The sequence below is a fragment of the Sciurus vulgaris genome (genome assembly GCF_902686455.1).
Source record: "Sciurus vulgaris genome assembly, chromosome: 1".
Classification (NCBI taxonomy): domain Eukaryota; kingdom Metazoa; phylum Chordata; class Mammalia; order Rodentia; family Sciuridae; genus Sciurus; species Sciurus vulgaris.
Window position 1 is genome coordinate 77299766 of NC_136461.1, and position 26333 is coordinate 77326098.

At 39.2% G+C, this 26333-nt stretch overlaps 2 long non-coding RNA genes across 3 annotated transcripts in view; one reads left to right on the forward strand and one right to left on the reverse strand.

The window, feature by feature from the left end:
• The window catches only part of LOC306668257, a 52904-nt gene that overhangs the window by 15360 nt on the left and 11211 nt on the right, over positions 1-26333 (forward strand). The window lies entirely within an intron of this gene.
• Positions 8514-26333, reverse strand: part of LOC306668270 — a 73871-nt gene continuing 56051 nt past the window's right edge. The window contains exon 3 of the long non-coding RNA XR_013765803.1: positions 8514-14214. This is a non-coding gene — a long non-coding RNA (uncharacterized lncRNA). The remainder of the gene's footprint in view (positions 14215-26333) is intronic.

Below are 26333 nucleotides of genomic sequence, written 5' to 3' on the forward strand. Positions count from 1 at the left end.
TGAGGAAAAAAATGTCATTGGATTAAATATTTCCTTTCCTTTATCCTATGACAATTAAGTCAAACTATTTTTGCTCATGTTTTACTAATTTAATTGTAACTTTTTACTTTCAAGTCCCTTTTTAGAGAAGGAATGGATTTGGTTCTCTACCAAATCCTCACTTATGTACTCAGGTTACCAGAGTGAGAATACATTGCATTACTACAACTTTAAATACCATTGCTAATAAAAGTAAATGTTTTCTGACTGGAAATGAAATAGGGTTTGGAGAAATACTGGTTGTTCTTTGGGAAGAAGGAAGGCTGAAATCTCCTTTAGCACAGGCATGGTGTACTGAAACCAGGTAATCCCTCTGTGGAGCTCATTGTCTTCCAGGAGGCTAGAAAACTGGGGACACTAGAAAGGTTTCAGGATGGGAGAACAGAGGTTGTATTTGTGAGGAGTTTCCTCTTTCATGGACTACTATTCTCTGATACCTCCTGGGTGGAGGTAGTTTCCATGGCTTTTGATGTTATCATCCATGTGAAGATAGAAAATAGGCCAGGTAGAATTATTTCTATTTTTACCAATTCAGAAGCTAGCATTCTGAGAGACTGTGTAACCTGACTGAAGTTGAGGCAAAGGATGGTCAGCAGAATAGTAGTTCATTCTCTTCTTTACTACACCACGTAGCTGAAGTAGCCAACTTCAGACACTCATGAGAACAGAAAGGACTGATAATACCAAGAATAAAATATTATTGACCATTTTAACAGCTGCTCTCTTGATTCTGAACATTATGTAATTTGTTTGTGCTTTAATTTTTTTTTTTTTTAATGTGACACATGGATTTTGCCTTTAAAGGAGTTAAAATCTGGTAACATTTGATCTTGAACTTAACCCAAGGTCATGCTCTTATACCAGGAAGATGGAATGAGACAAAGACCACTTGGCCCTGAATGTGTCTTGCTTTTGTGACTTCCTGTTTTATTTAAGTTTTATTTGCTGAACCTTTACCCACCTTTAGATGAGGCCTAGAGATGAGTTTCATCTCTTAGAACAAGGTTTTGAATTCTTTGGTGTGGCCCTCACAGTGGCCCAGCCTCTGCAATTCTCTGAACTCCAGGGTTACAAGATGGTCTCTCTACCTGCCCTCCTTCATCTGTAACATGTATGATTGCAATACAATAATTGAATAATTGCTATTCACTCAATCTTTGTTTCTATCACCAGTCTAAATTCTGTGAGGAAAGGATAGCCGCTCTTTGGTGAGGTTATTTGTTTAATTTACCATTGTTGATTCTCCAATGCCAATCACCATGTAATGACCACTAATTTTTTACAGAGTGAATCATTGAATAAATGCATGCACATTTAGTCTGTTGTTCATTCCATCCAGCTAAGCTGCCTTTTTTACCCCTTCAAAGTTTTCTTTGAGGATTATTCACATTGATGCCAGTTTTATTATTTCAAGTTTACTAGTTGCATAAACTTAGATAAGTCATATAATTCTCATTTGCTTTATCTATAAAATGAAGAAAACCTTTGGGTTGTTGATGGCATTAAATGAGTTAAGTACTTATAGAATGCGTACATGTGGTTATCTCATGGTAAGCACCAGTTCTATGATTGTTGTAATATGCTGAGCATATTTGACTACTTCAGCCTCATGTCAGCCGCTTATTGGGGCCTGTGGGTCCTCAGTCTGGGCTTGTAAATGTCTTAGCTGGAAATGAAAAGAGATTTGGGAGGAATCATGCTTTCTCTATGTGAAAAACCAACTCTGGTTTTGCATGGGTAGTCTGCTAAAACCAGAAAATCCCTCTATGCAGGACAGCTCATCTTCCAGGAGGCTAGAGAACTATTAGAGAAAGGAAATATTAGAAAAATTTCTACCTGTTTTAACTTCTGATGTTTTGTAATTTCTCAGTTTAGCTAATGAGGCTTACATTGACTTTTTCTTTGTTACTTTTAAAGTATAATGAAAGTACTTAAAATTGAAAATTTAGGTTTTTATAGTTGTTGATTGAATAGGAACACTGCAGACACACTGGAAGAAATGTAGCTGTCTTAAGGCCAGAGAAGTGAAATCTCTGAAATTTAACCTTGTTCAGCAATGAAACAGGGGTAGGGGAACAAACCTTAAGGTCCTTTAGATTTTCATGCATACTTGAGTTATATAGACTATAACCTGGAAATCTTTTATGCTAATCAATCCCCCATGGATAAGAGCACTCAGAATCCTCAAAGAAGGTTACAAGTCTTTATTTGTTAGGAGTCTTAAAACTTGTACATGATGATAACATCAATGACTCTGGCAGTTTTCTTAAAGCAATCTATACAGCAGAAATTTTATTTTAACAATATGATCTTATTTTTGAAAAACAAGCCATGGTGTTTTAAATGTCTAAGTTTATGATTGTTTTAGTCAACTTTTTCACTGCTGTGACTAAAGGACCTAACCAGAACAATTGTAGAGGAGGAAGAGTTTATTTAAGGGCTCACAGTTTCAGAGGTCTCAGTCCATTGACTGCAGGCTCTATTCCTCAGGGCTCAAGTTGAGGCTGAACAACGTGGCAGGAAAGTGTGGCAGAGGGAAGCAGCTCACATGATGATCAGAAAGCAGAGACTCCACTCCCAGATAGAAAATATATACTCCATACCACGCCCCCAATGCCCCACCTCCTCCAGCCACATCCTAATAGCCTTCAGTTATCACTCAGTTAATCCCTATCAGGGGATTAATTTACTGATTGAGTTAAGGCTCTCACAATCCAGTCATTTCTCCTCTGAACCTTCTTACATTGTCTCACTTGTGAGCTTTTGGAATATACTGCACATCTAAACCATAACATTCCATCCCTGGCCCCCAAAAGCCCAAAACCATCTCACAATGCAATTTTGTCCATTTCCAAGAATTCCCATAGTCTCAAAAATTCCAAGTTTACCCAAGAGTTCAAGTCCAAAGTCTCCTCTGAGACTTGGGGCAAACTCCCCTTGTGAGCTCCTATTAAAAAAAAAAAAAAGCTATTTACAAGTATCCAATATATAAAGTATAGAGTAAACACAAAAACAGGGACATAAAAAGAAGTGATAGGACCAACGCAAGACTGAAATCCAGCTGGGCAAACAACTCCTGTAGCTTCACTTCTGGCATCTGAGACACATGGCATAGTGATATTCTATCCAAAGGGCTGTGTAGCTCCACTCCTGTGGCATTGTTGGTTGCAGCCCAAGTAGCCTCTCTGTTGGCTTCTCTGTTCAATTCCTGCAGATTTCCTAGGACAATGTTAGGACAGTGTCCCATGTTACTGGCATTTCTTAATCTCAGGGGTTTCCACTGCAGCTTCCTCCTTACATCTGTACACTGACTTCTTGGGGGCGGGGGGGGGGGGGGTGCCTGCAGGGACTCTGACCCTGCTGCACTTTTCCTGGCCTCCCTGACCTTTCTTTGAAATCTTGGAGGAAGCCTCCATGACCCCCTAAGTCAAGCATCCTGCAGTCTTGCAGAACCAGCACCATCTATGCCACCATTTCAAGCAGTAGCCAGACCTCAAGGGACCATGACTACAGCAGCCTCTGAATGACTGGGTACCTGAGCATATTAAAAAAACTTCCTAGACCCCTTTGTGCAAAAAGGGTGCCCCACTGGTCTCAAGAGGATTTTCACTTTTTCTCCCTTGAATCTAAGAAAGATAGGATCTTGTCAGCTCCTGATATGCCCTCAAGCCATCTTTGTTATTGTCTCTGAGCAAAGTCTTTAGGATTTCTTTAGTGGTGGTAATGTCTTTTAAAGTTGCAGTTTTACTCCCACCCTTAAATTCCAAGTTGTTCAAAATCTTTCTGTTCTGCTTTCTGCTCCTGATTATAACAATGAAGTTGACTAAAAGCTGCCAGCAATATCCATACCACCTCCTGAATGCTACATGGCCTAGAAATTTCTTCTGCCAGAAGTTCTTTGCTTTTAAAATCAGCCTCACAGAAAGTCTCAGGACATGGGCAAAATGCAGACAACTTCTCGGCCAGAACCTAACAGGAATGACCTCTAGTCCAATGACCAATAGTGTTCTCCTTTTCCTCTAAACCCTCTTGTGTCCTGTCTTCACTGTCCAGAGTCCTATCGATGTTCTGGTCTTCTGAACTCCCAACAGAATCAGTCATTAAGCTCCAGTTACAATAACCTAAAGCATTTCTAGCTCATCTCAAAATTCCTCCCACCAATTCTAAGAAGCTCAAAAAGCTTCTGAACCACATGATCAGGTTAGTCATAGCAGCAACCCCACTCTCAGTACCAATTTCTTTTTTAGTCAACTTTTTCACACAGTGACTAAAGTACCTCACCAGAACAATTGTAGAGGAGGAAAAGTTTATTTAAGGGCTCACAGTTTTAGAGGTCTCAGTCCATGGACAACAGGCTTCATTCCTCAGAGCTCAAGTTGAGGCTGAACATCGTGGCAGAAGAGTGTGGCAGAGGGAAACAACTCACATGATGATCAGAAAGCAGAGAGAGACTCCACTCCCAGATACAAAATATATACCCTCTAGTTATGCCCCCAATGCCCCACCTTCTCCAGTCACATCCTAATAGCCTTCAGTTATCACTCAGTTAATCCCTATCAGGGGATTAATTTACTGATTGAGTTAAGGCTCTCACAACCTGGTCATTTCTCCGAACCTTCTTGCATTGTCTCACAAGTGAGCTTTTGAGGGATACATCACATCTAAACCATAACAATGATGTAGAGATACATAGTTACCTGGTGTGGGCAATGGTGTCTAACCAGGAGAAGGAGATTAGAGAAAGAAAACTGTTGCATAGTGTATAGTGTACACTTTTGATTCTTTTGTATTTTTCCTCTCCAGTAACTTCTCAGCAATGTTAACATGATGGAGCCTTACATGAAAAAAATTCTTTCTAAACAAAGTGTTTCCTTCCTTAATGAGATTTTGTTTTGGTCCTTTATTGTCAGTATGCTGGGAATTTTGAAATGTTCTCTGTGTATTTCTGTGATTCTGACCTAATAATCTCATTTGGATTTACCAGGCTCAGCAGCTGTTGTTTTTATCAACTATTCCTAAGTTGTATTAAGGTCCAAAATGGAAAAACCCTTTCTCCTATGTTGGCCTAGATTATTCAGTTTTATAAAATTTAAGCTTTTCCCCAACCTCTGTTGTTTTTAATTTACTTATAAGAAAATGTAGAATAATGTTAATAATATCCCAGGAAGTTGTTTTAGGTAGGCTAACCCTGTGCACCTCTCTCACAGGGTGGTCCTTTAGCTGGCAGTGCTGTTTGTAAACAGATTCTCAGTAAGTTCTCCTATCCTCTTTTCTGCTGGAGGAAGAAGAGACCTCATAATTCCTTTGTAATTTAAGTGGCATTTGATGTATTACACTAGACATTTGCAGTTTGATGTTAATGATTGTGTTTGGCAAAGCAGAATGCAAAGTTGAGGAATGAAAGGCTTTAAGAATGTCTTGGGAGAGCATAAACACAGAATTATAGTCATGTTATTCAATGATTCTGTCATTTTACTTGGGGAAAAAGTCACAAGTTGAATTTTGCCTTGCCTTTCAATTTATTTACTTAATATAACAAAATTTTTCCTGCTTCTTAGCTGAACATGTACATTGCTTCCTTTGTCGTCCCTTGTTAAAGGTCCCTCCGTTTGTCTGTTATTATAGCTCAGTTGTTGTGAGTCTGAGAAAGATACTGGGTATGCTTTTACACTTTTGTGGATTTATTTTGTTGGTCATGAATCCCATGTGATCTCTGTATTATCTATCACAGTCCCCTTTTCCCCGTTGAGAGATTTAATTTATTCTCTTCATATATTTAGTATCCAAAGCCATGGGATTCCTTGTTGTCCAGTGATATGGCCAACTATTTCTGCATTTACGAGTAATGGTGTACATCAATTACAAAACCATCTTTACATATATAATCACATTTGATTCTGACAATTTAGTGAGGGGAAATGGCTGCAGTTAATTTCTATTTTACAAGTGTGCTCAGAGAAGCCACATGATGTACCCCAAATGGCATGTAAAGAGAAAGACAAGAGGTCAGGCCTTTGAGCTCTTTGTTCAGTGTTCTTTTTATCCCATCACATCGTTTGCATACCCTGTCCTATTTGGTCATTATGTTTAAATTGTTCTGCCACATTTTAATAAACTTTATAAAATCAAGTTGTTATCCATTAGTTCCTTCGTTAGTAAGCATGAATTATTGCACTGTATGTACAGCAATCGAGCAGAGGTCCCTGCTTTCCAGGCCAATCACATTGTGAGTGCCCCAGTTAAGAACAGCAGGAATAGCAATGAAGTGGCAACAGTAAAGGATATGACCCTTGCAGGATGAGATAGAATTTGAAAGATAAAGAAAGTAGTAGAAGGGAAATATTTAGAACAGAGGTACCCAGGAAAGGATGTATGCAGTACTGAAATAATTGTGGATGGAACAGTCCATTCAGGATTTACTTAACAACAAATGGGGCACACGTGTGGCATGAGTTGGTCATAGTTGGAGCTAGATAAAAGGCATGTAGGGGATCCTCATGCTGTAATTTTTGCTTCTCATATGTGTTAGAAATTTTTCCCAATAAAATTATTAAAAATAAAAATGGCACATTCTGTGTTTTTTGGATAGTGGGTAGAGGGTGTTCAAAGGCATAGTGGGAAATGATGTTGGAAAGAGTCCGGGATCAGATTTGGCAGGAGGCAGTTCAGGAATTCAGACCCAGGAGTCTGGGCAAATACCGGTAGACACAAATTCATTGATTGGACTTGAGAGTTTTGCTTGACTGTGAGCTCAAGGTGGAGCTGTAGTCCATCATGGCATCCTCATGAAGGATGGCCATACCCACTGTACCATCTGCTCAGGCCCTCCCACACCTGGTGTGCTGTGTTCAGTCATGGAAGCACATTTAAAGAGGGCATTTTGCAAACTGCACTTCAGTGGCGGGTGCCACCACTATATCAGGTACAGAGGACCATCTTACATCTTCTTAGCCATCTTCTTTGTGTTAGACTCCATCAGCGTATGGTTTTCCACCTGGAACAGGCATGATTTCCCTTCTTCCAAGTTCCTCTCCTGTTTTGTTTTGTTTTGTTTTGTTTTGTTTTGTTTTGTTTTTTCCAGCCTTTTTCTCTTGGGGGCCTCAGAATGGGCAATAAAATCATTAATATGATTCTCTGGTTTGGCTTTCTGAAGCAAAATTCCCTCTCCCTTCCTGCTTAAATATTTCTCTCTTGCTAAGCAGGAAAAAGGGAGAGAGACATGTGGGAGAAATTTGAATAGTTAATAACAGTAAGGAATTGTTAATTATTTAGTGTGACTCATTAATATGCTGAAGCTAATACACATAGGCTTATGAAAACTGCTATATTTTTAGAAAATTTGCAAGCCAGTTGTTAAAAACAATCATTAAGAAATTAAATTATAAAAACTTAAAATTACAGGATTAAAAGTTAAAGTAATACTCAAATGTATTACTTCCTAATTATTTTACTATCATTTGCTTGCATCTATACTCTCGGGGTTATTTGTGTCTAATGCATCTACAGAATAAAAGTGCTATATAATGGTTGGTGTGCATCTCTTCTCAACACCATGTTCAATGATACCAGCTTGGTAGTTTGAAATTGATCATGGTAGGTGTAATTGTCAATTTTAATTGTCTGTCTACTTGATTGGATTAAGAGATCCAAAGATTAGATTAAAAGGCTTCTAGGTGTGTCAATGAGGGTGTGTCTAGGAATGATCAGCATATGGGGTAGCACACTGAAGTGGAGACCCTCCCTAAGCATGGGCAGAACTGTCCAGTAGGATGGTGGCATGGATGAAATAAAAGTTGGAAGAGCAAGGAAGCCACAGCAGATGCAAGCTCCATTCTTCTTAAATTGGTTCTTGATTGCTGCTGTGATTGCCTGAGGATATCAGATTCTCCCTCCTTCACCCTTCCAAAGTGGACTCTGCCAGTGATTCTCCAGGGATTTTCCAGAAGCCTTATGTCTTGGACTGGGGTAGCACCATTGATCCCTCTTGTTCTGAGGCTTCAGCCTCTTGGACTATGCAGCTACTGGTTCCTCCAGCTCTCCAGCCTGCAGGTGGCCATTGTGGACTATCCAACTTCCAGTCATGTAAGCCAATTATAGTAAATCCCCTTTTTACAATCATGCTTCCTGTTGGTTCTGTCCTCTAGAGAACCCTGACTAATATAGAAATTGGTATGGAGAATGGCTGTAGAGAAACAGAATTGTAAGAATGAATTTCCTTAGTTGATTTTGTGGTTTCTGGATTTGGCTGTCTGCATTGGTTAAGCCTACTGGTACTATGGGGAGCACTGATAATCCATCGTGTGGACAGTTTAAAGAGATTTGTAAAGTAAATGCATTTGATGCTCCCAATTTGCCACTTGTAAAAAGCAAGGAGTTTAGTGATTCTATACATGATACTTTTGAACAGTTCTGGAAAACTAAGAAATATGACAATGTTGGTTGGTTACTTCTGGCTTCACTGGATCCAGAGAAATCCAGTTTCTCAGCTGCAGATGCACATAACTCATCTGAAAACTGCTAAATATGTTCTGAAAGAGAATCTTCTCTCCTATCTTTCTATCCCATCACATTGGGCTGAGATTGCTGAAAACCAAACATAAAACCTCATCCTGCAATTGACTAAGATGCGCATTTAACTCTCAGCCTCAAAAGGTGTCTGCAGTTAAAATGAGGGCACTGCTTGGAAAAGAATGGGATCCTGTACACTGAATGGAGATGTAAGAGAGGAACCTGAAGGGTCTGGGGACCCTGAACTCACATATTCTGATGAGTTTATTTTGCCAGAAGTTGTTGAGTCCCTATCCTTAGCCATGACTAAGGCATCACTATCCCCACCCTCTGTGGCACTGGCTTCTCCACCCTTACTGGAGGAAACTAATCCTGCTTTGCCTGTGGAAATAGTAACAACATTTCATGATTCAGTTGCTCAGCATGAAAATGTTGATACTCCTCAGGACCCACTCGCACCACCCACTTTTGCCTCTAGGCCTATAACTAGATCCAAATCTAAGTAGGTTCCTAGAGGTGAGGTACAAAGTGTGATCCACTAGGCGGTACACTACACTCCGAAGGAACTTCTTGAGTTTTCTTATTTACACATGCAGAGGCCTGAGTAACATGCATAGGAATGGATTTTAAGGGTGTGGGATAATGGTGGAAGGAACATAAACTTAGATGAGGCTGGATTTATTGATGTTGGCCCACTAAGCAGAGATTCTAGATTTAATGTAATAACTCACAGTGTTAAGAAGAAAGGTACTAATTTTTTGGATGGTCGGCTGAAGTATGGATACAAAGATGGCCCATTGTGAATGAACTGGAAGTGCCTGACACCCCTTGGTTTTCTTTGATGAAGAAATTCAGAGACTCAGAGATGGAATGCTGGAGAGGATTTGTCACGTAAGACCTTCTCCTCCATAGGGAAGTTCCAGAAGATGTGTCCTTCACCAAAACTCTAAGAAACAAATTTTCAAGGGGAGCACCAGCATCCTTGAAGAGCTCTGTTGTTGCTCTTCTTTGCATGCCAGACCTTACCATGTGAGCTGCCGTCAATCAGTTGGGAGACTTCAATGCAGTGGGAATAATTGGACCTTGGGGAGGAAGGGCCAAGTGGCAGCCCTCAATTGCCAAAGACAGGGTGGCCATAGTTACCATAATGGACAGCAAAGGGGAAGAAATGGACAAAATATTCTGACTCTTGTAGATCTCTGGTTTTGGTTAATTAATCATGGTGTTTCCAGAAGTCAAATAGATGGGAAACCCACCAAATTCTTACTTATACAAGCAGAAAAATGTCAGGCAAATGTACAAAAGTTTGCTGTAGGTCATAACAGCAGAGAATCATGGCTCCTTGGTCACTTCCCAGATTTGAGTCAGTTTACAAATCCAGAACCCCCTGAATGATGGTGAGGCCAGGTCCCTTTGAGGAAGGATCCTGGTACAGTATCAAAAATCTTTACCATTAATCTTTCTCCCATCCTTGCCAGAAGAGACCTGAGGCCTTTTACCAGGGTTACTGTGCATTGCAGGAAAGGCAATGGTCAGATCTTTCCAGTACTACTAGAAACAGACTCTGAATTGACATTGATTTGGGGGAGATCCAAGACATCATTGTGGCCCTTAAAAGTAGGGGCTTATGGAGGTCAAGTGATCAATGGCATTTTGGCCAAGGTTCGACTCACAGTGGGTCCATAGGGCCCCTGAGCTCATCCTGTAGTTATTTCCTCAGTCCTGAATGTTTAATCAGGATAGATATACTTAGCAGTTGGCAAAACTCCCACATTGGTTCTCTAACCCTGTGGAGTGAGGGGTATTATGGTGGGAAAAACTATATGGAAGCCTTTGGAGTTGCCTATACCTGGGAAAACAGTGAATCGAAAATAGTACCACATCCCTGGAGGGATTACAGAGATTAGTGCCACTGTCAAGAACTTGAAGGATTCAGGGGTGGTAATTCCTACAACATCCCCATTTTCTGCATGACCTGTGCAGAAAACAGATAGGTCTTGGTGAATGATGGTTGATTATAGGAAACTTAATCAGGTGGTGACTCCAGTTGCAACTGCTGTACCAGATGTAGTTTCTTTGCTGGAGCAGATTAATACATCTGGTACCTGGTATGTGGTTATTGATTTGGCAAATGCTTTTTTCTCCATCCCTGTGCATAGGATCACCAGAAGCAATTTGCTTTTAGCTGGCAGACCAGCAATATACCTTCACTGTCCTTCCTTAGAGGTATGTCAATTCTCCAGCACTATCACAGCTTTGTTCACAGAGATCTTAATCTCTTTCCTCTTCCACAAGGTATAACATTGGTCCATTATATTAATGACATTATGTTGATTGGACCAACTGAGCAAGAAACAGCAATCACTCTGAACTTGCTAGTGGTGCATTTGTTTATCAGAGGATGGTAAATAAATCCCACTAAAATTCAAGGACCTTCAACTTCAGCAAACTTTCTAGGAGTCTAGTTGTGTGGGGCCTGCCCCTGCCAAGATATCCCTTAAGGAACAGGATAAGTTGTTGTATCTGGTCCCTCCTATAAATAAGAAAGAAGCACAATGCCTGGGGGACCTATTTGGATTTTGGAGACAGCACATTCCTCTCTTGGGTACGTTACTTCAGCCCATCTACGAAGTGACTAGAAAAGCTTCTTGTTTTGAATAGGGTCCAGAACAGGAGAAGATTCTGCAACAGATTCAGGCTGCTGTGCAGGCTGCTCTGCCACTTAGACCATATGACCCAGCAGACCCAATGATACTTGAAGTGTCTATGGCAGATAAGGATGCTGTCTAGCGCCTTGGGCAGGCCCCTATAAGTGAATCACAGAGGAGGCCATAGGGATTTAGAGCAAGGCCCTGCTGTCATCTTCAGACAACTACTCCCCCTTTGAGAAACAGCTCTTGACCTGCTACTGGGCCTTAGTGGCTACCCAGTAAGCCCATCATGATTACTATACGACCTGAGCTGCCCATCATGAACTGGGTGCTGTCTGACCCACCAACCCATAAAGTTGAATGTGCACAACAGCACTCCATCAAGTGGAAGTGGTGCAGACATGATCAGGCACGGGTAGGACCCAAAGGCACAAATAGGTTACATAAAGAAGTGGCCCAAATGCCCATGGTTTCTACTCCAGCTCCAGTACCTCTGTCCCTCAGCATGAACCTATGGCTTCATGGGTTATGATCCGTTATCAGAGGAAGAGAAGACTAGGTCCTGGTTCACAGATGGTTCTGCCTGATATGCAGGTACCACCCGGAAGTGGATAGTTGTACACTGCTGCCCTTTTCTGGAACAATGCTGAAGGACAGTGGTGAAGAGAGACCTTCACAATGGACAGAACTGTGGGCAGAGCATCTGGTGGTACATTTTGCCTGGAAGGAAAAATGGCCAGATGTGGGATTGTACAGTGATTCATGGGCCATAGCCAATCATTTGGCTAGCTGGTCAGAGAACTGGAAAGAACATCATTGGAAAACTGGGGACAAGGACATTTGGGGAAAAGGTAGGTGGATAAACCTCTGTGAATGGGCAAAGGATGTGAAGATATTTGTGTCTCATATAAATACCCTCCAAAAGGTAACCTCAGCAGAGGGGGATTTTAATAATCAGATAGAATGATGACCCGATATGTAGATAGCAGCCAACCTCTTTCTCCAGCCACCCCTGTCATTGCCCAATGGGTTCATGAACAAAGTGGCCATGGTGGCAGGGATAGCAGTTATGAATAGGCTCAGCAGCATGAATTTCCCTCACCACGGCTGATTTAGCTACAGCTACTGCTGAGTGGCCAATTTGCCACCAGTAAACTAAGCCCCCGAAGTGGTATAATTTCCCGGGAGATCAGCCAGCAAGCTGGTGGCATGTTGAACCACTTCCATCATGGAAGGGGCAGCAGTTTGTCCTTACTGGAACAGACACTTATTCTGGGTATGGCTTTGCCTTCCCTGCACATGGTGCTTTAGCCAAAATGACCACCCGTGGACTTACAGAATGCCTCATCCATTGTCATTGTACTCCACACAGCATTGCTTCGGACAAAGGAACTCACTTCACAATCAAAGAAGTGAGGAAGTGGGCTCATGCTCGTGGGATTCACTGAGCTTACCATGTTCCCCACCATCCCGAAGCTGCTGGTTTGATAGACCAATGGAATGGACTCTTGAAGATGCAGTTACAGTGCCAGCTAGGTGGCAATACCTTGCAGGGCTGGGGCAAGGTTCTTCAGAAGGCTGTCTATACTCTGAATCAGCATCTACTATATGGTACTGTCTCTCCTATTGCTAGAATTCATAGGTCCAGGAATCAAAGGGTGGAGATGGGAATGATTTCACCATTACCCCTAATGACCCACTGGGAAAGTTTTTGCTTCCTGTCCCTGGAACCATATGCTCTGCAGGCCTAGAAAATTTAGTTCCAGAAGTAGGAATGCTTCTACTGGGCAATACAACAACGGTTTCATTAAACTGGAAGTTAAGACTTCCCCCTGGTCACTTTGGACTCCTTATGCCTCTGAGTCAACAGGCTAAGAAGGGAGTTATCGAGCTGGCAGGGGTGATTGATCCAGATTACCAAGGGGATATTGAACTGTTACTCCACAATGGAGGTAAGAAAGCATGCTCCTGGCATGCAGGAGATCTCTTGGGCGTCTCTTGGTATTACCCTTTCCTATTGTTATGGTCAGTGGGAAACTACAACAACCCAATCCAGGCAAGATGACAAATATTTCAACCTCAAGGAATGAAGATGTGGGTCACACTCTAGGTAAAAAGCCAAGACCTGCAAGGTGCTTGCTGATGGTAGAGAAAATACAGAATGGGTAATAGAAGGAAGGTAGTCATAAATACCAACTACGGCCATATGACCAATTATAGAAACAAGGATTATAATTGTAATTGCCATGGATATTTCTTCCCTCTTCTGTTAAGAATATGTTTGTATATACTTACACATGCATTAAGAGGACATGTTTGTTCCTCTCCTGTCACTGGTCATGTAATATCGATTGACTTAACATCAATACTTAATGTTTTTGTTTTTCCTTCTGTCCTGTGGAAAGAACTAATGCATTTTTGATTGTATGAAGGACAATTATGTTAGGTAGAATTATGACTTTGTTGTGTTTATCTGGAGGTTAAGTGTGTATATATATATATACACTTAAAATATAAAGAGTCATGTTTGGATATCAAATTTACAAGGGATGGACTTGTAATGGTTAATTTCAATTGTCAGCTTGATTGGATTAAGAGATTCACAAATTGAGGCTTCTGGGTATGTCAGTGAGGGTGTATTTAGGAATGACTGGCATGTGGAATAGCAAACTGAAGTGGAGACCCTCCCTAAGTGTGGGCAGCACTGTCCAATAGGATGGTTGCTTGGATGGAATAAAAATTGGAAAAACAAGGAAGCCATAGCAGATGACAAGCTTCATTTTTCTTGAACAGGCTCTTGATTGCTCCTGCGATCACCTGAAGATAACAAACTCTACTACTTCATTCTTTCATAGAGGACCCTGCCAAGGAGTTTATTTTCTTTTAAGACAGGTTTTCACTGAGTTACCTGGACTGACCTTGAACTTGGGATTCTGCTGCCTCAGCCTCCCAAGTAGTTGTTGTTACAGGTCCATGTCACCATTCCTGGCTTACTCTTTTGTATGGTGGAGATTTTCTTAAAAAAAAAAAAAAAATTAAAACAGTAATTAAGGCATATTACAGTGAAAAGAAATAAGTTGTCTACACCTAGTAGATATGGGTGCAATTCCATTTGTTGTTTGCCCCTCACATTTTGATACCGGTTCTCCTTCGATAAAAATATTTTTCTTAAAATTCAAAGCCCTTATTCTGTAAATGGTTCACACAGATCATGGAGTTTAAAGATCAGTTTTTCATTTTGTATAATCCAGAAATCACTATGTGCAGTTTATAAAACCCATAAGGGCAAAGAACTTGATAGAGCCCTCTGTGGGACACTAAATAGCTCTCTCTTTACAGAGCAGGGAAAATGCGTTTGTTGGATTACAATCCTATTTGCAAAGGCAGTCATACAAATAGAGAAAACTGAATCAAGTTATTGCTCAGTAAGCTACTCATGGCTACATGACAGCTGTGTACCCTTTAGATTTATTTTCAGTCTAGCTGATTTGAGTCATAGCCCAAGAAAGGAGTGCTGTCAAGTGAATTGTCTTCTCTGCAGATGGCAAGAGCCTTTCTGAATATTACCTTGCTGTTTCAGTTGATATATTTGGAACTATTGGCCTGTGAATTAAGTTAGTCACAATTTATTGTCTTAAAAAATTGTAGCCTGCATTATATACCAACCACATTTCACAAAGAAAGCAAAAGCACAATTTTTTTCTAACATATATTTAGACTTCAGATGGAGAAATTGTAGTATAAATTACTTAAAGTATATCTCTTTTTTCCTATCTTTGACATTTTACTTTCATCCTTAATATGCATTTGAAATATAGTAGTAGTACCTTCTTGTATTTGACTACATAATAATTCATACAAACTAAATTCAGTTGACCAGGAAAAAAAAAATGTACTCAGTAATGAATGCAACAGTGTTCACTGTGATTATCCCATTGAATTGAACGACAAGGAAATTATTAGGTCATAATGGGGACAGAGAAGGACATCAAGAACCTTGAGGGGAAAGTTGTCTAGAATATCTGCCTTGTAATTTTATTATGTGAGTCTGGAGAGTCTGTGTAGAAATACAGGCTTAGAACACATTCTCCAAGTTTAACCACATTGAAAAAAAATCAAAAATTTAAGCAATGAAAACAACAGATGTCGAACTCAGGTAACCTGCAGTCAAAATACCAAAAGGAAGTCTGGACTAAAACAGATGCTGCAAACAGGAATTGAGATCAGAGAAACCAGAGATCAGCATAGGTTGGGAGGAACCATTACAACTCCTCCTAAGACAGCTGGACAGAGAAATCACCCAAGAACCTGGATTCTTGAGTCACACCTGATCAAGGTTTCCCCATGTTAATTCCTTATTACCAATCACCTTCAGTGCCCTGTAGCATCCTACTACATTATAGGTTCTAACAGTTTCTTTGGGGTAATATAAATAGAAATTATAGTTCAAAATTAAATTGGACCATGGAGATTGAGACATAATTGCTAAGGAAATGCATGTTAGGTTCTCCAATTAGAATAATCATAGGACAGTTATTTATTCAAATATTTACCAGGCCCCTGCTATCTGGGCTTGGTGGTGGGAAGACCTCAGTAAACCCTGCAGATAAGAGCCCTGTTCTCTTGGAGCTTACGGCCTACCAGGTGAGACAGACAGCAGACAGAATAAATAACCAGAGAACATTAAACAGATAAATTCTGTGGAGAAAAACAAAACAGGAAGAATTCTTCAGAATTAATTCCCAAGGATACATTTTCCAACTCTATCAAAACTAGCAAAGAAAAGGACATTGGTATTTACAAAAATATAAAACACCACCTCTGAAATTTCTTCATGTTTCTATTAACCCTCCAGAGTAGAATAAACATGTTCACGATTTGTACAACTGGTCGTTTAGTGCACAAATTAAAGTCAAAGTAGCTTGGGAGAGGTAGTAGTTTTTTAATACTGAAGTAAAATGAAAAATATGCCCTTATAGGTTTTGTAAAGACATGGGCAGTTCATGATCAGAAAGGCAATGAGCACCTGCAATTGGGAGGATGGAAGTTATTTTAAAAACAAAATGTCTTTGATTACTTCCAGTCCTGTTCACCTCCAGTTGGGCAGCCAAGTAGAAGCCGTTCCAAAAATTGTTTACAGTTGTGTGCATGCATGTGTAAATATACATGTGTGGTTTATAACATACTTTATATTTTAGTATACTCAGTGGTCTTCATAAAAAAATTTGAATTGTCTACCATTTTTAAATGGAAATATTTAGAATGGAAATTATTAAATGTGAGAGATGGATTAAGGCTGTACTTCATTTTTTAAAATTTTAAATAATGTATAGTTTTTTAAGATTACTGAGTTCAAGTCTGGTTTGTTTTTTGGTTTGTTTGTTTGTTTGTTTGTTTTTGATACAGGGATTGAACCACTGAGGGTCATTTAACCACTAAGCCACATCCCCAGCCCTTTTTATGTTTTTATTAACTATGCCAAAACCCTAATCAAGGTATAAACCCACGTTAATAATTAGCCTTGATTCAAAGTGAAAGAAGAAATTCATCAAACTGCTCGTAAAATCTCCCATTGAATGTTGGAACAGTAACTACCACTTTAAGATGGAGCTGTATACCAAACCACCTAACTCCTCTTTCCTTTTCTCATCTCTCACATCAAACAGTGCTGACTTTCCCTCGTAGCTTCTAAACACTGTTCTTTCTGACTGTTCTCATTGATGCTCCCTTGTTCTGTTCCTCAAGACTTTATAATTGAATTATTGCAGCAGGGTCCTTCTGGGGTCCCTAGATTTCGTTGTCTCTGCCCCTGCTTAGTGTATCTGCCATGCCCCACCAGGCTGATCTTCCTAAAATGTTCTCTTTTGTGAGTCATGTCAAGCATACCCTTCATTCTGGAGTCATAGGCTCTGAATGTACTCAAGACTTCAATTATTTGAAGTCATCTGCCAGCTATGGAGATCCCTGCCTCAGTGGACCTGCTGCCTCATTCTTCTTTTTCTCAGGACCCTCTGCTCTTACCCTTCCCCATCTGGAGCTCCCTACACACCAATTCCTGTATATCCCTAAAGACTCAAATACACGTCATCTCTGCTCCTTTTCAGTTCCTGACCTATATAACTGTTAAACTTGGGGTTAGTTGGATGATTGTGAAACTGCCTGGTGTCAGAGCTCTTGCTCCCTAGCCATGTATCTTTGGCAACTTTATGTCTTCTCTCTGACTTGGTATTCTTATCTTAAAGTCAATGGCATGATTTAAATAACTGTTATGGAAAGATGCTCCATATACTTCGAAACATCATACCAGTGTTCAAAGTTACTCAACCATACCATTTACTCCTCAGTTATCTGTCTTCCTGTTCCCTATTCATTTTGCACATAAGCTCCCTCTTCCTAACTCTTATGAGTTTTTTAAGGGTAGATATAAGACAAAATATAATTTCTTGTTATATTTAGCCCATACTCTAGCAAAGGCTCAATAAATTTTTCCCATCAAAAGAACTGAATAAATACAATATTCTATACTCTATATAGTACTTGATAATGAAAGTGGGAGAATGACAGGAAGAAAAGAAGGTACCCAGAGAAAAGGGGTTAGACCAGGGGGATGGCCTATCTTAGTACTGACTTTTTATGGGCTCTTCAACCTCAGTACAAGAGATAGAAATGGCTCACTTTCTTAGTAGTGGCACTGTCTTTGGCAGAGAATAAGTTCTCAAACGTTTTTTGACTTCACTAGCCACATGATTTGCATATTTTGTGCGTATGTCTATACACGTACATTCACAGGCCAATATAAGTCAGTCCTTATAGTTATCCAGGTGTTTTGTTCTTCTAAATTTCATTTTGATATGTAGTAACAGGGTATGTCCTTAGTCTGCAGAGTGGTACTCATATTTGCATCATGTTTGTGCAGTGTCTGATAGGGGCTACTGATCACCTGCTGAAGTCACAAGTAGTTCAGGAACTACCTTCTTTAATTAAGATTGTTAAGAAATGTTTATAAAAATATTGCACTGTATGTAATATTGAACTTACTCAAATTCCACTTAATCTTAAAAATAAGGATAAATATTAAACAGTAATAGAATTCACTTTATTTTTACATGGGTATATTGCACCTACCCTCCTAGAAATGGAGTGGAGCCCAGGCTGATGATTCCATTTTGTATCTATCTTAGAAAAAAAATTAAATAGTAGCCAGTTCTGTTTAACATATTCTTAGACAACTAAAATAATAGGTACTTATTATAACTTACTGTGCCTGGTCATAGAGTCTTAACTTAAAAAGTAATCCAACGTAAAATATTGTTGCTGTTTTTAGGGATTTTATACTTTACACTAAAATAAAGGATATGGCAGTCACTCCAGCAAAAGATTCATTTTCTCCAAAGCAAGCCATTAAAGATTGCAATTGTTTTGTATCAGATCAGATTTACTAGCATGTAAATGATAGCTTCACCCTGCTCTCTAGTCACCAGACACGTTGGGTGAGTGCTCATATTTCAGATGAGCCAGTCAGGCTACAGGAAAAGACATTTGCATAAAGGATTGGGGAAATTGCCAAACAAAAAAATGAAGATTTATGCTTTTGAAATTCCTCTTATTACTGCTTTGATTAAGTTGATGTTTCCAAGGGAATGGACTTTTAAATGAAATTTTAATAGTGCCCCAGCTAATTCCAAATGTATTCTTTCATTTTCCTTGGTTTTCACAATGTGATCATATTTGGTTTCACTTCCTGGTTTGTCCACACAAGTCTGTTGCTGGGAAATATTTAAGTAACATGTTTATGAGAGAAAAAGATTATTTCATAATGGATGGGAGCCTTTTGGTTTGATTTAGATTTATTTCATGTAGTAATTTTTATAGAAACAAAACTTCTAACATCTAAACTAATGCTTGAACTCTTAGAAAAATAGACTTCTTTGGCAATGAAATTAAGTTACCTTATGGTGCAATCATCTCTTCTACAGAACTGTTTGATTAGGCACCAATTGTGAAACAAATGAAATGTTGGTCCATAATTAGAAGAATTATAATTTGATTTTAAACAGAGGTTTGATTGCATGGCAAATGACATAATGCCTAATGATTTTTTCAATGATTAAGGGCCCACTATACTCTGAAGTTGATAGTTTACTTACAATGTGTTTAACATGGTCAGTGATAACTCTGGTGCTCTTTTATGCATACTTTTATATGACCATTCTTTGTTATAACATTGCATAAAACATATGGCTATTGACCCTAAAAGTGATATTTTTACCATAAAACATTTAAATCCATCCAAATACTCAGGTCTAGTCTAAAAAGCACAAATCAAATCCACTTCTCTTTTGAAAACGTTGATTCCAACTCAGGAAAAGCCTGCTTGCTCAAAATCCAATTGCTTTGTCCAGTTGCATCATTTTAGTTGACTAATATGGAGTTTTTCCTTTCTTTTTTTTAATAGCATGACTGTATTTCTAGTTGGGATTTTTATTTTGAAGTCCATTTATGTTTTAGTTCTCAAGGTATTCAGATATTTTAGGCTTTCAATCTTAAACTTCTTCCATAAATTCTTCCTGTTTTCCAAATAATTTTTCTAAATATATATATATATAATAATAAGTTTCTAAATGTATTTTTCCATTATTTCCTTGTTCAAATGCCTTCAGTGATTTCTTCTATATGATCAAGTCTAAATTCTTTTATGCTCATAAAAGCTTGGCTAGTTCTAAAAGTGATATTTTTACCCCCAATGCAATAATTTCTCAGGTTCCTGTTATGCTTTGGACCTGGATTATGTCCTGAAAATTTTTTAAACTGACATTTGAGACTTTATTTAATATTTTACCCTAATCTACTTTCCAGTCTTATCATCATCATTTCTGTCTCAAAAATTTCACTCCACCCATATCTCTTTATTAACTCTTCCAATTCACCTTGGTTTCTCCTACTCTTGTATGCCCCATTATTAACCCAGTGATTATTCTGTATCCCTTTACACTGCACACACACTACCACCACCCATACAAATCCTATGCACCTCTTTTGGTTCAATTCATAAGGCCTGTGCAGGGACTGTCATTTACTTTCCTTGAGACACATGGTATTATCTACTTGTTTCCCCAAAGCATAGGTTCCTTATGGAGGTCAGGTCTGAGTCTGACACCTCTTCATTCCCTTCATCACCTGGAACAATGCCTTGCTCCCAGAAGAAGCCTGGCCATGACTCCTGAGTACAGCCAATGTCAGAGCAGATGTAAGATGGAGCATCCCTGCCTCACCTTCCTTGATGCCCGTCCTGGCCATGACACAAGTTGGTGATACCTGGCACCCTCTTCATTTCTACCTCCTTTCAACTAACAAGGGCTAAGTTGTTGCTATTCCTGAGTAGATAAAACTCTCCACAATAAAAACAGATGATGTTGTCAAATAAAAATAGGAAAATATTTCTTGTGTGTGGGTGAAGGGTGGGGGGAAGGAAGACAGGAAAAAACATACCATTAGCTTTCTTGGCACAGTCTTTCTGTCTTTCGGGTTTCGTTGCTAAGAAATAGTCTTAGAGTCAACTGCAGCACACAAAGAAGAAACTTAGGTCACTGAAAGGAGACTATGCATGCTGTACAACTGAATTTGTCACTGAGCCATGACAAAGCCCCACCCTGATTTGGAAGTCATGTGTTAAACTTCCAAACGGATACTGTGACTTCTGTCTTCTGGAAAGCCATCAAAACTCTTTAAATTCCCAAAGAGGACATGGATTCTTCCCTTGTTAGCACCAAGTAAAGTTAACAGAGTCCTGTTGAGCTCTGAAGCAACAGAAAGCCAACATAATGTGCAGGAATACCACCTGTCACCTTGTTTGGAAGGTGGGCCTTGCAAGATGATGTAAAGATTATAAGAAGTTGCCATTTCTGCTCCAAGAAAGGGGGATCTAATTTTAACTCTTTTATGCTCATTCATTGTGCAATAGCAGCTTTTGAATCCTAAGCCTTGGGTTACAATGATCAACATAATACATACAAACCAGACCTCAGATATTGTTAAGTGGGAGAGAAAGAAACCTTTAATCAAGCAATGCTTGTATGTAATTGATAAGTGCTAAAGAAGGAAGGAGAGGAAACTGGTAAGAATACTTTGTGAAGGTTCATGTACAGAGGGTCAAGGAGGCATTCCTTAGGAAGTACTTTATAAGTCATTGACCAGGCATCAGTGAGTTAAATGACTACCTTGTTTTGGCCTTGAATGTGAGTTTGACTCTTGAAGTGAACCTCCTAGAACTCAGGTGGCAGCCATTTTGAATAGTAAGCCTTCCTGTGAACTCTTAGGCAGATCCTGCTCTGTGTAGTGCAATCAGAAATACATTTCTAGTTTTTATTCCCCGTTCCATTGTACAGAGCTCCTAAAATCCTTGGAATATCCTGATAGGAGTATCTTTCGTTATTCATAGTGAGTCCCTTTCAGCCATACCTGAATTTGTGCTAAGGAAGTAACTGATGCATGACCCCTAGATAACTTCAGATTGAGTCTTGTCACCAAAGGAATTGACCATATGATTTCAGGATTGGAACTTTTCCATCTCATCCTGACCTGGGAAGAGGGAGAAGCAGGAGAGTTTCAATCACCAGTGGCCACTGATTTGATCAATGATGCCTGTGTATAACAGAATCTCCATAAAATTTAATCCCTAACCCACAGGATTCAAGTAGCTTCCAGTTTGGGACCACATCAAAGTGCCCAGAGGTTGGCACACTTGGAGCAGGCAGAAAGGCTACTCCTCCCAGCCCCTGCATCTTGCTTTATGCATTTCTTCCATTGGCCTATTTCTGAGTTATATCTCTTTTTTTTTTTTTTTTTTTTTTTTTTTTTTTTTTTTTTTTTTTTTGCGGTACTGGGGATCGAACTCAGGGCCTCGAGGCAAGCACTCTACCAGCTGAGCTGTCTCCCCAGCCCCAAGTTATATCCTTTATAACAAACCAGCAATGGTAACAAAAATGTTTTCCTGACCTCTGTGAGTCATTCTGGTGAATTATCTGACTTGAAGAGAGAATTATGGCAATTGCTTATTGCTAGAGAAGTCAGAAAGAACTGCAGGTATCTTGGACACCTGAGACTTGTGACTGGCATCTGAAGCATTGACAGCCTTGTGGAACTGAGCCCTTCAACTTGTGGAGTCTGATGCTAACTCTGAGTAGTTAGCATAGAATAGGATTGAATTGTAAGAAACCTAGTCCATGTCAGAAAGAATGGTATCAGGAAAAAAAAAAAAAAAAATCTCATGCTGTTTACCCTAAATGTAAGCCAACATTTTTTCCATTCCAGCTAAGAAGCAAATGGCAACCCGTGATTTTGATCACCTGCAGCTTTTAACCAAGTTGAAAATATGAGGCACTAGTGTAACACCAATGTGAAAATGGACATTTTACCCGAAGCACAAGTGGCATAATTCCTTACTCTTTCAAAACTGACCTGTTTCTCTCTTAATGCTCTTACCTAATGCTTCACTTCCCACACTTGCTTCTAGGGAAAATAGGAACTGGAAGAGCTAAGCAGCATTGACTCACTGGAATGTTTTAAAAGGCCTTCTCTGGGTTGGTTTGGTAGGCGCGGCTGCATGTCACTGACCCTGTGAGATTATGGGTGTTGATCTTTTCTTTTTTCAGGTCCTGTTTGTAAGACTGTAAATGGTACCTTGCTGAAAGGTAGACAGATCCAGAGAAGAATGTTCTCAGGGTGTTTTATCACAATGAAAGAGATGACTCATAGTCTCTGGTTTGGGGTCATGTATTTCTTCTACCTGGACCTCTGGGCCTTTTTGAAAAGTTTCTTTAGGCTGGGTGTGGTGGGGCACACCTGTAATTTCAGTGAAGAGGGAGGCCAAGGTTAGATGATCACAAGTTCAGGCCAGCCTGGGCAGCACAGCAAGACCCTGTCTCAAAATAAAAAGGACTGGGGGTGTAGCTTAGTGACAGAGCACTAGTGTAGCACAAGCAAACCCTGGGGGTGGGGGTGGGGGGGTCCTTTTGACTTCTTAATAAGACTTAAGTGCTATGAGATATCAACAACCTTGCAACACTTACTGTTTTGTTTCCTTGAAACCAAAGTGGTGTAAATAAAGCTCATTTCCTGGGTTATTTGCTTCAATCTAAACAATGTCCCAATGCCAAACACATCTCTTTTTAAATCACTTTACCAACAAAAAAAAATTAGCTTTCTTTCCAAGAGTTCCCCTTTACATTTGCCACTGTAATGATTTTAAAGTGTTTCCACAATATTTGTTTTACCATTAATATCAACTGGTAGGCCAGTGTGATTGTATTTTAAATCTGAGAATATGGAAGGCTGGACTTAAGCCCATGCAGATGGTGGTGGAGGCAGGCCTGGGATTCACTCCAGTGCACATTTTTACTTCTACCATGGAAAGCCAGTTGATAGTGGGGGGACTGGAGAAGTGAAGACGGAATTCAATCAACACTTGGCCTCTGAGGTTTAGGAACAAAATATATGAAAATAAATAAGTAAAAATTGAGCAATTCACATTTACCTAAAGCAGCTCCAGTATATTTATAGAGCAACAGACCAACAAGAAGAGCAATCTCTACATATACCCAGAAATAACTTGTCATAGCAATGACTGATTTAGACCAGGAAGTAAAGGAAACTTTTGTAAAGATGCCCCAAGCACAGACTACGGTGACATCAAATGAAAACAGAGGCAGAGGCTTTAAACACCTGGATTCTTCCCCTCACTGCAGTAGTTCAAACTGTATCAAAGTCCGTGGTTCAGGCAGCATGACGAGGTGGGAGGTGGCCATAGCCTAATTTGCATGGTTGAGTGAGAGCCCACAATGGGCTGTCTTCCTATCCTGTCTTTCTATTCAGTGATCACTATGGTCACAGAATACATAATCCAGCCTGCCCAACCTTTGAGTATCAAACCGTACCATTCCTGGGAAAGAAGTGCCAAGAGCTAATGAAGCAGAAAGCAGGAGAAGGCTGGGAGCACCTTCACCATCACTTGATATGGCCACATATCCTAACAACAAAAATGAAAGCAAGATCTTAGAAAGAGACGTGGTCTTGGTCCTTCCCTGTGCCTCAGGGACTGTTACTTCATGTGAACCTCCAACTGCATTGTTTCATTCCCCTCACTCCCCAGCAGTTCCACAGGGAGGTGAAGCAGCTATTTATTGTTACTTCACTTGATATTTCTCACTACCTTTATCTACTCATGTATTAGGTGGACGTTTTAACCCCACATATTCAGAGAGCAAGGAAGTAACCAGGAAATCCTACAAAAATTTATGTGCTATAATGAAAGTCTCAGGGATTGATTGCCTGATCTATTTATTACATGATAGAACCCAGTAAGTAGGTGTGCTGTCACTGAGGCCAAAGCCAAGGAGTAAGGTTTCTCTCTTAAACACTTCCTAACACACACCCACAGAGTGTGCACTGACCTGCACTGTGACCTGCTGCTCCTACTCCACCCTTCACACACTGTGCATAACATCTTCCAGTAGGTTGACCTCTTAAGAAAAAAAGATTAAACCAAAGCATCCATCTATTCATAATCCATCTAAAGTTATTAAATTTTGTAAATGTGTATCCTTCAGTAGATATTTTAAGGAAAAAAAAATCTTGCATGTACACTGACCTGAATACTCGTTAGAAGATTTTTTAATGTCTTAACTTCATATATGACTATTTATTTCCAATAAAGAAGACCTAAATCTTTCCTGGACAAATCCTCTCATCTCTTCTAACCAAATCCTTCTAATTGAAGGTTAAAAATAAAATTGATGATTAAATATTATTTATTTTAGTAGCTTATGAATCATGCACACAGCAAATTTGACACACTAAATATTTTCATGTGTTAGCATCTCTTCTAGGACACTGAGATCCACTGAATATTTGATTTGTATAATTCAGTTTGTTTATTTAAAAGCAATAAAGTTTTCCTATTTTGTATGATTATAGATTTTTGTGGTGAAATAGACACCACAAAATTTACTGTTTTAATCATTTGTAAGTATACAGTTCAGCAGCCTTAAGCACATTTATATTGTCATGCAACCATGATTATAAATTTCTGAAATAGCCTTTTTTGGTTGGCACTAGTCAAGTCTGACTTGTCTGTGACAGAAATCTTGACTAGGCTGGCAGATATTGTATCGAGAAGTGATGACTTGTACAGGGTAACTCTCTTTAGATGTTGGATTGATGTATTGTTTTGGTTTCACAACACTTTATATTCCCTAGGGTCCATATAGTAAATGATTGAGACAAGTGTCATATTTTGTAGCACTTTCTGGTAACTCAACCCACAATATACTGCAAATTTGGCTTGGAAATCACTAACTAGGTGTACAGCCAAACTCCCTAATGTCAAGTCTAGTTTCTGTTTACAAGATAATACTTAAAAACTAACCTTTAAGGACCAACTAGATGAAGACACTATTCTGTTAATAAGCTGTTGTTTTCAAGTGTTTACTTAGTAACTGCTCCTGTGCTAAATTAATTTGATTTATAATTCCCTTATTTTTAAAACAGTTCCATTTGGTAGATGCCATCATTATTACTATTTTATAGATGAGGAAGTTGATATTTAGCAAATCTAGGATCAAACAGGTGGTAAATGACAGAAACAGAACTCTGCTTTATGCATTCAGCTGAACTCTCTTCCAAATCTCTCTAATGCTCTTCAGAATAAGAAATAAGCCTAACAAAGTAACTAACCTACTAAAGGTATGCTCCTTCATTAAGCTATTCACAAATACAGTCATGTTTAGGTGATATTGTGTTAATTTATTCTAAACATATTTGAATAGTATACCAGGAAAGAAAGTTATGTAAAACATTATCATTTAAATACAGATTAAATTCAGGTTATTAAATTGGTGGGTAAAGGTTTCTCTATGTGAGATTGTATAGCAGGATGCATCCTTGCCCTGGCTATATATCATGTCAATCTTAATTATTTATTAGGCAGTCAGAGTGAAGAAGCTCTTATTGGTTCTGTTTCACTATAATGAGCAATGACTAGGGAAACAATATAAATCTCATTTTTAAATTGTCTCCTGTTTTTCTGTAAAAGATGGGTTGTAGATTTGAAAAAAAGGAGATATCGCAATCTATATAAAA